Source organism: Mytilus galloprovincialis, chromosome 7 (genome assembly GCF_965363235.1).
Source record: "Mytilus galloprovincialis chromosome 7, xbMytGall1.hap1.1, whole genome shotgun sequence".
NCBI lineage: Eukaryota > Metazoa > Mollusca > Bivalvia > Mytilida > Mytilidae > Mytilus > Mytilus galloprovincialis.
This window is the reverse complement of record NC_134844.1, coordinates 67,136,826-67,149,028: the sequence shown is the minus strand read 5'-3', so window position 1 is coordinate 67,149,028 and position 12,203 is coordinate 67,136,826. Positions and strand designations below refer to the sequence as shown.

Genomic DNA, 12,203 nt, shown 5'->3' with positions numbered 1-12,203 from the left:
TATGGGCTTTGCTCATTGTTGAAGGCCGTACGGTGACCTATAGCTGTTAATGTATGTGTCATTTTGGTCTTTTGTGGATAGTTGTCTCATTGGCAATCATACCACATCTTCTTTTTTGTATATTGACATGAATCAACGACAACCTCTGATTAACAGGTTCCGAACTTAGGACAGGCATAGGCAGAAAGTGGCGGGGTTAAACTAGTTTTACGGCGCCACCCCCTGATATTGAACAGTGGGGTAACAGTAAAACCTTCGAACAACCTAAATAAAAAAAAATCAGTTGAAAAGAGCTTTACTCCTTAGATCGATGCAAAGTAGAAGACATTGAACGTAATTTGTATATGTAAACCAAATGGATGTAATAAATAGCAAAGAAAAATCAAGATTGAAATCGAAAAGGAAAACGAGTGTTTAAATGAAATGCTCCATAATTGTTTGTCAAATAATGAAATTCTAACCATTGTCTTCACTCAGAGCGTTTAATAATTTAGATATGCATTGAAATGCGCACACTGTTTATTGTAAAATATCTGGGAAAGTATATCTTAACTATTTTACTCTTGGAGCGTGTCTTTTGTTTATAATACTATTGAAAAAAAAAGAAACCGTTTGATGTCATTTTTGTCATTTGAAATACAAGGCTATATTGTATCGTTGTCTAACAAAGCTTTTTCCTTTGAGAATTACACATAAACCATTACAACATGTATTAGGTAGACACAGTTTCCAGGTGATTATACGTTAGATACAGGAAGTATTGTATTATTGAAACTTTTCTAAAATAGATCAAGCGTATGTTTAACACGTGGGGATAATAGCTTCAGCTAGAGTAGAATATTTTATTTAAAAAATGAGGTTTATTGAGTGAAGTTACTTTTTGCATGAATGACTGTTTTTCAGGCTCCCGAATTTTGACAATTCATATACTAGTGGAATGTGGCGATGTTAGAATATTATGCTTGCGCCAGACACTCATCCTAATCTAGGACAGTTGTGTAACAGTACAACATAAGAAAGAACGACAAAGTTAATTGAAAAGAGCTCAGCTCATCAGATCGACAGAAAGCGGTAAAAACATCAAACAAAAACACGGACCAGATAAAGCAGTGTATCAACACATTTAAAAATAGCAATCAGTACACAAATATAAGAAGATGTGGTATGAGTGCCAATGAGATATCTCTCCATCCAAGTTACAGTTTATAAAAGTAAACCATTATAAACCAAAGAACGGTCTTCAACACGAAGCCTTGGTTCAGACCAAACAGCAAGCTATAAAGGGCCCCAAACATGACTACATAACTGTAAAACTATGCAAGAGGGAAAACCAACTGTCTAATCTATTAAACAAAAACGATAAACGAGAACACTTATGAACCACATCAACAAACGATAACAACTGAACATCAGATTCCTGACTTAGGACATGTGCAAACAATTGCAGCGTCTTTAAAAGTTTTAATAGGTGCCAATCTTCACCCTTATCTGAAACAACAGTGTAACATCACAACACTGGCAGACACACTATAAAATATTAATTGAAATAGCTGAACTCAATTATTGTAAAGAGGTCATTAACTGACAGAGAAAAACAAGACTTCGTGTAACACAATGATACAGATATCGACAGATTGTACGGATATGGATGTGCATATGTATATAGCAATAATAATTAGTTTGATTTTCATTTACTGATTACAAAATCAATATCTATACCAATACACATAATATTCAGAGATCTAATTACATAGATGAATTGGTAACCTTTCAGAATAAGTTCATTTAAAAGATCGAAAAGATTACCCGGATCGTATCTAAATTTCCGTGCTCAAAAACAAAATGTCCGTGAAAATAAAGATGTGCTTCCTGGTTTGAAATACGTTTGACAGGTACGGTTAAGCTTCCAGACCAAATGTTTGTATTTCTGAAAGAATTAAGTAAAGGTTTTATGTAATTTGTGTTAACAAAATCCCTGACATGATAAGTTACCAGTTCGTATAAATAACGCTAATTGAAATAAAAACCGCTACTACAAACATGGGCATTGCGATCACGTTGTGACACATAAGACGGTGTCAAAGGAACATAAAGGTCCAAAAAATAAACATGAATAATAGGGGACAAAAATCGGTAGAGTTTTCAAAGTAAAACTTAAGGCGGAATAGGAGTTGTAATAAAAATCCATAGAATTTGTCAATAATTTGTCAAAGTGATGTTTTTATTTTTCATTTTTTTTTCAAAATATAATAAAAAGAATAGGTCACCGGACTATTTTTCACGCTACAGGTTGCACAAAATTTTCAGATTTTGTCTAGATTATACATGGAAAATTCAATGTTGTTTTATAAAAAGAAAACTACAAATAGAATGTTAAGATAAAATGTGAGAAGATAACACTTATAACATGCTTTCAGATAAGAAAAAGAAAGAATAGGGTCACCTGTCTCTTTTTTGGTACACATTAAAAATTCACAACACTTTCTCTGAGTTATCTCAACTACTCTCTGAGTTATATCTCCTTATGAGGCAAAGTTGAAAAAAATAATCAAACAATGATATTGTGTGGTTGTTTTTTTTAGAAAATACAGCCATCAATGTGATAAATCAAATCGTTTTCTATATTAACATGAAAAGTCTTACACATGAATTGCATATACAACTCTCAAAATTTGCATATTTCATTAAAGATATCTGCTACTACAAAATACAAGATGGAGGAAGACACTCCAGCCACCTGAATTCAGGGGAGGACAGTTGTTGCCGTTTATATTTGATTTATTTCAAGTAAGTTTCAGTGGGTAAATTTAGATGAATGAGTTTGCTGTAATTTTTCGGTTTAGGTTAGAATCCCCTTTACCCTTTGTTGTCCCATTTCTTTAGTTTTTCCGTTTTATTTAAATAGTGTGAGTTATTTAGTTTATCATTTGTTATAACAGCGGCTTTTCTTCTAATTTTACTTTCATTAATTTAGGACAAGCACACGGGACGTTTTTTGTAAACTATATGTTATGACATCTGCTTTAAAAAAAGTTTCAAACTGCCGCTGTATATAGGCTTTCTTTTGAGGAACTGTCAATTAACAAATTACACAGTATAATATATATATAATTTACAAATTTTACATTATATTTAGCACAATGCCAGTAGCTCTTGAACATAAAGCATGTATCTTCCAGTTTGTACGATACTTCAGAACTCGCATTTCTGTAATCAATTCCTTGATATAGCATAGCTATTAAATTAAGGTTTCCAAGTGTTGAAGTTGATGTCAAACATTCAAATATTTAACGCACACCATAAAAATTCGGTTGAAAATGATGGCATATCTGTTTCACAGATAACGATGAATGTGTCCCTATTGTCGTAACCACAATTACGTCCGCTTTCCCAACAATGTATTCTTTCAAAATCAAACTTACCACAAAATGCAAACAAATATGAGCGACTCGAACGTCAGGAAAACTTGAGGGTGATATCAGATGCTGCGAGATGGTGAAACGATCCTACATTCCACAAGTAGCTGCCGTCGTGTATCTCATGTTGAAACTAACCCCGTAAAAAGCTGAACTCGATAGGTTGCGTTTTAGGGAAAAGAGACAGGATTGTAGTTATGCCATGTGGAACATATCCGCTATCATTCCATAACGGTCAACCACATCCTGATGGCGTCCGTAAAACTTACGAAGGGATAATTTCAAACTCATCACTGGGAATGTTTGGTTTAATATAAAAAGAAGATGTGGTATGATTGCCAATGAACAACTCTGTATACGAGACCTAAGGACACAGAAATTAATAGCTGTAGGTCACCGTACGGCCTTCAACAATGAGCAAAGCCCATACCGTATTTTGTCAATGTAATAGTGTTTTACGAAAGTTTTGACTGTCTAAACTGTTCATTCTGTTGTCGGAAACAAAATACTACCATTTCCAATTTGTATAACAAGCAGCTTTTATATATTATTTATTTATTTATTGAATTCATTGATATTATTTCATATTAACAAGTTAGCCATACTTCCCTTTCAAAATCATGAACATTATATTGATCCGTTTCGATAAAACAGAACATAAATACAGTATTTAAAATATTAAATACGTAAAAGGACAGATAACTATCTGCAATGTCAAACCGTGACTAAAACAATTGGAGATATCGATAAAACCCACACCAGCGAACTTTAAACATATTGAAATTTAACTTCATATGTTATCAAATTTTAATCAGATATTTTTCTTTCATCTTGGATTTCTATTTTACGGTTGATAGTAATTCTTCTGAATATCTAATTTTAAAAGCATCGCAATTATTATAGAGTCTGGTTATTCATTTCGTCCGTTTCACAGACGCAAAAACCTGTAAAATAATTGGTGTGTTTTGATCGTATAACATTTAAAACAAAATCTTTGAAATGAATGTAGTGACGTTATTGTGTCTTTTACAAAATGTAATGTCAATCTATACTTGGTCATTGGATGGTGTCTGTGATGCTGATGATATCGAATGTGAAAAACCGGAAATCTCAAACCCAGGGGAGATAATCTATGGACAATGTTATCGCCATGCGGCACTCCGTAGATTACTGAAAGTTAGTTTTCTAACGTGTCTGAAAGAATGTATGAAAACATCGACTTGTTCTAGCGTAAGCTACAGACGTAGCTGGAAAATGTGCGATATAAATGGAAATGTAAATTCGGAAATTGAACTTGTACAAGAACATGGATGTTTTTCGTCGAACATATCTTCATGGTCAAAGGTAAAGGCATAAACATTTTATATTCAATTTTTATAAGTTAACTCATCAATTTATACCTTACTGTGGTGTCATTTATTTTCACGGGAACCAATTTTCGTGGATTGAGGAAAACTCCCGTGAATATTTGATTACGTGGTTTTGTCAAAGTCTGCAAACATGTATAGCCTTTTGCAATTCTTTAAACACTTAATTTCATGTTTCACCTACACTGACCAAATCTACGAAAATTGGTTTCCAACAAATAATAATGAAGCCATAGTATATATTAAATACATATGACACTTTTAATATGATTTGACATAATTTGTTGATCCGATGAACCAGGGGTATGTCAGAGAACGTCTCGTTCTTTTTCTAAAAAAGTTCATCGGAAGGTACCAAGACCTTGTTGATAAATATTCCGTATCAACTTCACAAATAATACACGATGGTATTGATGTATAGATTCTAAGTACTGATGTTGTTTATCATCTTAACAACGTGTTTTATGGTTCTTTCATTGGTCCTTGTTCTATTATTAATATTACTTTTACTGTTGAATGGTTTTATGTGATATCCGTTAGACTTGGCTCGATACTTATACATCTTGTCAATGTGTTTGTATTGTCTTTCATTTTTTGGTGGTGTGTTTTGTATATGCGACTTTTTGTATTTCTTTGGTTCTTATAACGTGACTCTGTACTTTAAAAGATCCCGTCAGTATGATATTGTTCTATTTTATGTCGTTATGATATATTTTTTTTATGAATTACAATATACGTTGAACCACAAACATCAAAATCATTCAATCGCGTAGTGGAATTAACTATTTGTGGATTCTTATAAATTATATATAAAACTTTTGGACTAGTTTAAATCTCGGTCTATTTCTGCAATTTATTCTTACATACTTTTGATTTTTAACCCTGTATGCTAACATTGCCTAGGTAAATTTTAAAATTGTTTGTATGCACATTGATTGACAAATCTATGTGACGTATACCATTTTCTGACGTCAGACACACAAATCAATGGATGTGTTTGTATATAGATGTTTTTCTATTCTGTTAAATTGTTCCTTTTAAAATTGTAATACGATGACTGATGTACCCATATTCTGACTATTTTATGTATTGTGTCTGTTTAGTTAACGCATCAATGTAAATATAACGGAATTTGATGAGATTGTCATCAAAGTGAGAGGGTTAGCGCTATAAAACCAGGTTTAATCCACCCTTTTCTACATTTGAAAATGCCTGTACCAAGTCAGGAATGTGACAGTTCTTGTCCATTCGTTTTTGATGCGTTTTGTTATTTGATTTTGCCATGTGATTATGGAATTCCGAATTGATTTTCCTCTAAGTTCAGTATTTTTGTGATTTTACTTTTTGGTAAGGATATGTAAATTGAAGCAGTAAAACATCTTTGAAAGCTTAATAGTCTTTAATATGTATTAATTTAAAAACATAAAATCCCCTGTATGAGATATACATACCTATATTTCTTTGTTTCCATTATGCACATTTACATTATACGTAATTCATTAACAATATTCGTCTGACACCACAATATCGACAACACAGATGTAGTATGGTTATCATAGGCGATCCTAGGGTGAAGCTCCAACTCTACATTCATCACAACTCGGCCGATTCCGTAGAGAAGCGGAGTCACCCGACGATTGCCGATTGTGCAACACTACTTATCTAGAAGGTAGACTACTGTCGACTTGTGACGAATAAAGGAAAATGTTACACAGTTTCTTGACTAAATTCTTCCTTTTCAAACAGTTTTCTGAGAAGGCTTTTGATACTCGTAGTCTTTGCATTTTGAAATATTTCTAAATGACTTATCTCTTTCAGAAACTGGTTGGCAAATGTGCTACACATAGATGTGCAGAGGGATACAAATGTGTTTCAAAGGGAGACAGAATATCACGTGAAATAGCATGTAAGTATCTAATAATAAACTGACATCACGTGGGTACCATGACTTGGTTACCATATAATTGTGTTTCAGAGGGAGAAGGAATGACATGTGAAATAACATGTAAGTAGCAGATAATAGACATACATCACGTGGTTATTATACAAATGTGTTTTAGAAGGAGAAGGAATATCATGTAAAATATCATGTAAGTAACTAATAATAGACATACATCACGTGGTTACCATACAAATGTGTTTTAGAGGGAAAAGGAATATCATGTAAAATATCATGTAAGTAGCTAATAATAGACATACATCACGTGGTTACCATACAATTATGTTTCACAGAAACATGAAACGAATGAATAACTTATTCCCAACTTCGTACAGGTATTTGCTTATGTAAAAAATAATGGATTAAACCTTTTTTTTTTAGTTTGCTAAACCTCTCATTTGTATGACAGTCGCATAAAAATTGTTCAAAAGTAGATGCTAGACTAATTAGTTAAAGGTCCCATGGTAGTACAACATGCTGCATGAGAAATTGAAATGTATAATGCCATGATCTGTTATAAAGATAAAGTGCGAACCGGAAATTAAAGCTTTACGCTACGGAAGTATTAAGGTCCTCAATGATCAAAATTAGTGCTTGTCAAACTGCTTTATATCCAATGATTTTTCCCGATAAAGTGTGTGGTACAAGTTAGAATTTTTTTCCATATTATTTTAAAGAGTCCAAGTGAATATTTTGTTAAACCTTTATTTAAATTAAACGAGTCAAATGAATTTTAGTTAAGGTGTATGGTACCACCTTAATTGTTTTGTCTGGCGTACTAAATTGTAATCCTGGTACCTTTGATCATTTTTTGGATCATGATATACATACGAAAGGATATTGATTCCGCAATTAAAATTAAAATTAAAATCTAAGCCTTAGTGAAGTACCTGAAATAAAGAAATCATTGCGTTATACAATAGAGTAATTTATTCCTAGATTGTATTAGAAGACCAAATGTAGCCAATGCTTTACTGCACGAACCATTTGGACTTTCTAGAGACCTGGGACACGGCATGATGTATAAGTGTGACAACGGCTTCAAATTGAGTGGCAAACTTTTTGCTGTTTGTCGCAACAACGGATTATGGAAATTTTTGTTTACTTGTGGTAAGGCATTAAAAAGCTTAGCGACCGCACCAGTTCATTGTTCATCGTCATGGCTTTGTCATTTCCCTTAAAGGTGAATAAAGCAATAAAAAAGCCATGTTTCGTAAATATTGATATAGGGTATTCACTGAGCATTTAATCATATTATCATGTACATTTATCCTTTTCCAACTGAGAAACATTAACAGTAGTACTTGCATTAATAACTGCATACATTTGTCAAATTTTCTTTTTACGTGACGTCATAGGACATGGTCGCTCTTTTACATGACGTCACAATAAAAAGGAGTAGGTCCGGTAAGGACCGATTTTGGCCTCAAATTTCAGGTTCATCTGACGAAAGATTTTGACCACTTTTTAAACACTTAAGTGTCTATTTCATTTGATTCAATTAGTTAATGTGAAAGATTTTAACTGGATTAGTCATTAAAATCGATCCGAGTCAACCTCAAATATGAAAAATCTACCAAATATGCCGGAAAATGTCACTTTTCAGACGGGTTTTGTCAAAATTGAAAGTGGCCGCATCCGTGTTCATCCTCAACTTTTATATATGTTATGCATTATCATAAAATACAACTTGCATTTCAATATTAAGGATGAACACGAATGCGGCCACTTCCGTTTTACACGAAAACCGTCTAAAATTTAACTAAAATGCTAGAATTGTGAAGATTTCAGTAATTTAGCATGACTTAATGGTGCTAGTATCCGATATATGTACATTGTATTGTCAAAACAGCCCATATTTATGTAGCAGAAGCATTCTACTGTCCAATTAATAACTAAAAGTTTACATTTTAACAGTTTTGTAAAACTGCTATATTTTGGGGCCAAAAAGGGGTCTTACTGAACCTACTCCTTTCAAAAAAAAGCAAGAAATGTTGCCGTCATAATCCAATTTTGCCCTAAGAAGAACTGAGAACAAAAGAAACCACACGTTGATTAATGAAAAATAATCTACAAATCATGAAAGGAATAAATAGAGAATTAGATAAAACAAATTGTAGCAAAGAAATCTTATCCCGAGTAAATTAGTTGAATAACTAAACTGCACGCAACTTGAATAAAGACGTAACACTAATGCATTGGCATTGTCGATAAAAAGTGAAAAAATGTACGGCTGTAATCATTTACTAATTGAACGACGTAGTGAATCGTAGAATTAAGCTCTCTTGAAATATAATCAAACAAGTGTTATTATATGTATTGAATATTGTTTTAGGAGAAGGATCTCTTGTGTCTCAAATCACAAAAACTGGCCAGAGCACTTACTATCAATGTCCAGAGACATTCATATGCAATGCAGCAGCAGGGGTTGATGGAATTAAAGGACTAAGAAACATGTTTCATACACAAAAAGCACTAGAACCTTTCTGGTGGGTCAATCTCGGCCAAGTGTACAAAGTATTGAAAGTGGTCAGTACAAATCGGATGGACTGTTGTAGTAAGTATAACTATTATTCAACTCGAACCTTTCTGATGGGTCATTATCGGACAAGTGTACAAGGTACAATGTATTGAAAGCGGTAAGAAAAAATCGGATAGGTTGTTGTGGTAAGTATAACTATTATATAACTAGAACCTTTCTGTTGGGTTAATCTTTGACAAGTGTACAAAGTATTGAAAGTGAACAGTACAAATCGGATGGATTGTGTAGTAAGTATAACTATTATATAATAACTATTTTATATTCGGGTATATATCTCCCAATTGATACAATATTCCAGTGCTTGCATTTCCTATCATGATTTTCTTGATAGAGGGTTGCTGCTCACAAGGAAGCTATTAAACCAAGAGTTCCAAATGGTGAAGTTGAAATCATCCCTTCGTAAATTTTACGGACGCAATCACGAGTTGTTGACCGTTATGAAATAACCGTTTCACTAATGCTATCGGATATGTTTCTTCCGTCGTAACTACAATCCCCTTCTCTTTCCTGAATGTGACCTACCGAATTAGATTATTTACCGGATTTTTTATCACATAAGCAACACGACGGGTGCCAAATGTGGAGCAGGATCTGCTTACCATTCCGGAGCACCTGATATCACCCCTAGTTTTTGGTTGGATTCGTGTTGCTTATTCTTTAGTTTTCTATGTTGTGTCATGTGTACTATTGTTTGTCTGCTCGTCTTTTTCATTTGTAGCCATGGCGTTGTTAGTTTATTTTCAATTTATGAGTTTGACTGTCCCTCTGGTATCTTTTGTCCCTCTTTTATTATATAACTCGAATCTTTTTGGTGAATCAATTTCTGACAAGTGTACCAGGTATCGAAAGCAGTTAGTAGAAATCGGATTGGTTCATCTGGTAAGGACAATATTTATTCATAGGAGAGGTGTCTGAGTTATTGCAACTGAAAAATATGTTTTGGACGTCTGAAGCGCTTTTCGTGATTTTCCTTCAGCAAGAACGATTTAACACCCAGTCTCCTATAAAACCATGCAAAACAGTCCACAAGGAGGGTCAACAGATTCAATTCAAACTGTTGGTGTTTATAGAATATTATGAAAGAAGTCCATAAAAAAATGTTCATCTGGTTCCCATTACATTCAGCTTGGAGATGCTGAAATATGCAGTATTTTTCTTTGAAATTGACCAATTTCAGCAGCCTGAAACTTATAGATGCGGAAAACAAAGAGATAAAAAATGATTATTTCTTGAATAATCAAGTATTAAAGCTTTAGAAATTCACTAATACATATAAAAAAGAAGATGTGGCATGATTGCCAATGAGACAACTATCCACAAAAGACCAAAACGACACAGACATTAACACCTATAGGTCATCGTACGACCTTCAACAATTAGCAAAGCCCATACCGCATAGTCAGCTATAAAAGGCCCCGATAAGACAATGTAAAACAATTGAAACGAGAAAACTAACGGCCTTATTTATGTAAAAAAATGAACGAAAAACAAATATGTAACATACATTTTTGAATAAACAGTTTGTGGATTATTGCAAGGTAGATAAGTAAATATTTTCTGAAAATAATAAAAAGTATATAATTAAAAACTATCCAGCCTTTGGTCCATTAAAAATATAAGGAAAACTCACTTTGTTTTTTTAATTGGAATACTTAATTATATATTTTAGATATCAATTGTGCTGGGGTCTCATTTCATATTTTTTCTAAAAATCTTCAAAAAGGCTAAATTAAAAAGCAAAACACATAGAACAAAGACCTGAGGATGTACATCTACTTGAATACATTAGAGCTTAACACCAACATGGACCTTTAAGGAATAACCGAATATATCTGGGGTTACATGTCAGAGGAAGTGACAAATTTGGTTATCAAGAAGAACAGAAACATTAAATAGTGCGCTTACAAAATAGTGAAGCGTCAGCAGGTAAAGAGCAGGCATATGTTTTCAAAGTTTTAAGAATGTCACTTAGGCCATCAATAATATTAACAATAGTTAATGTTATTACGAAAAAGAATTTATACAATACCCTTAATAAAAAAGGATTTTCTTATCTCAGGCATAGATAACCTTAGCCGTATTTGGCACAACTTTTTGGAATTGTGGATCCTCCATGCTCTTCAACTTTGTACTTGTTTGGCTTTATAGATATTTGATAAGAGCGTCACTGATGAGTCTTATGTAGACGAATCGCGCGTCTGCCCTACTAAATTATAATCCAAGTACCTTTGATAACTTACAGAAATACTATGAATCACTATTTGATTGGCTAAAACCTAACGAAAATAATGTACATGTATAAACACAACTATACCAAAACATTGCCAATTATGCTTGTTTTAATTTTATTGTTTATATTCAGTGTGTGAAAATAAAAACTAATTTGTCTTTTGATATGATTTAGGTTCTTTCGGTTACTGTTAATCCATATTACGTTTTCTTTGATTTATTAGCCGTACAATACATATTTAGAAGGAAAACAATTCTTGTTGGATATCAAAGATTTTTCCCGTTGGTAATTCGATATCTCTATGAACATAATCAGCTCGCCGCTTGGACGCTATTTTACATCGCGTTGACCGTGAGGGCATTCCGATATATTGTTGCCACAGAGATTTGACTTTCGTTTTTGACTGGTAACCGATCGTATATATACGGGGACATTTCTTAGTGCAAAACAACAATCCGTATCGCTTGTTATAAATTCATTTCTTCAATGAATACTCTAAAAAAAAATTTTAGAACACAAATAAATAAGATGTAAATGTCTTTTGACGTTAGAAATGTACATATATAATAAAAAAAATCATTAATATCTATGCACAGGAGCAGAAAAAATATGTTAACACACACGGAAGAATATCTCCAACACGTTTTGTGGGAAAATATGAATGCCTACTAAAATTTAATCGATTAGATAACCCGACTTATTACAGACA

The 12,203-nt window shown here is 33.0% G+C and overlaps 1 protein-coding gene and 1 long non-coding RNA gene across 2 annotated transcripts in view; both read left to right on the top strand.

Moving 5' to 3' along the window:
* Positions 1-12,203, top strand: part of LOC143083515 (uncharacterized) — a 344,761-nt gene that overhangs the window by 100,657 nt on the left and 231,901 nt on the right. The gene's annotated exons all lie outside the window — the stretch shown is intronic.
* Positions 4,356-9,339, top strand: LOC143081895 (uncharacterized). Its single transcript, XR_012980140.1, has 4 exons — positions 4,356-4,760; positions 6,602-6,689; positions 7,662-7,832; positions 9,058-9,339. It is a non-coding gene; the product is annotated as an uncharacterized LOC143081895 (long non-coding RNA).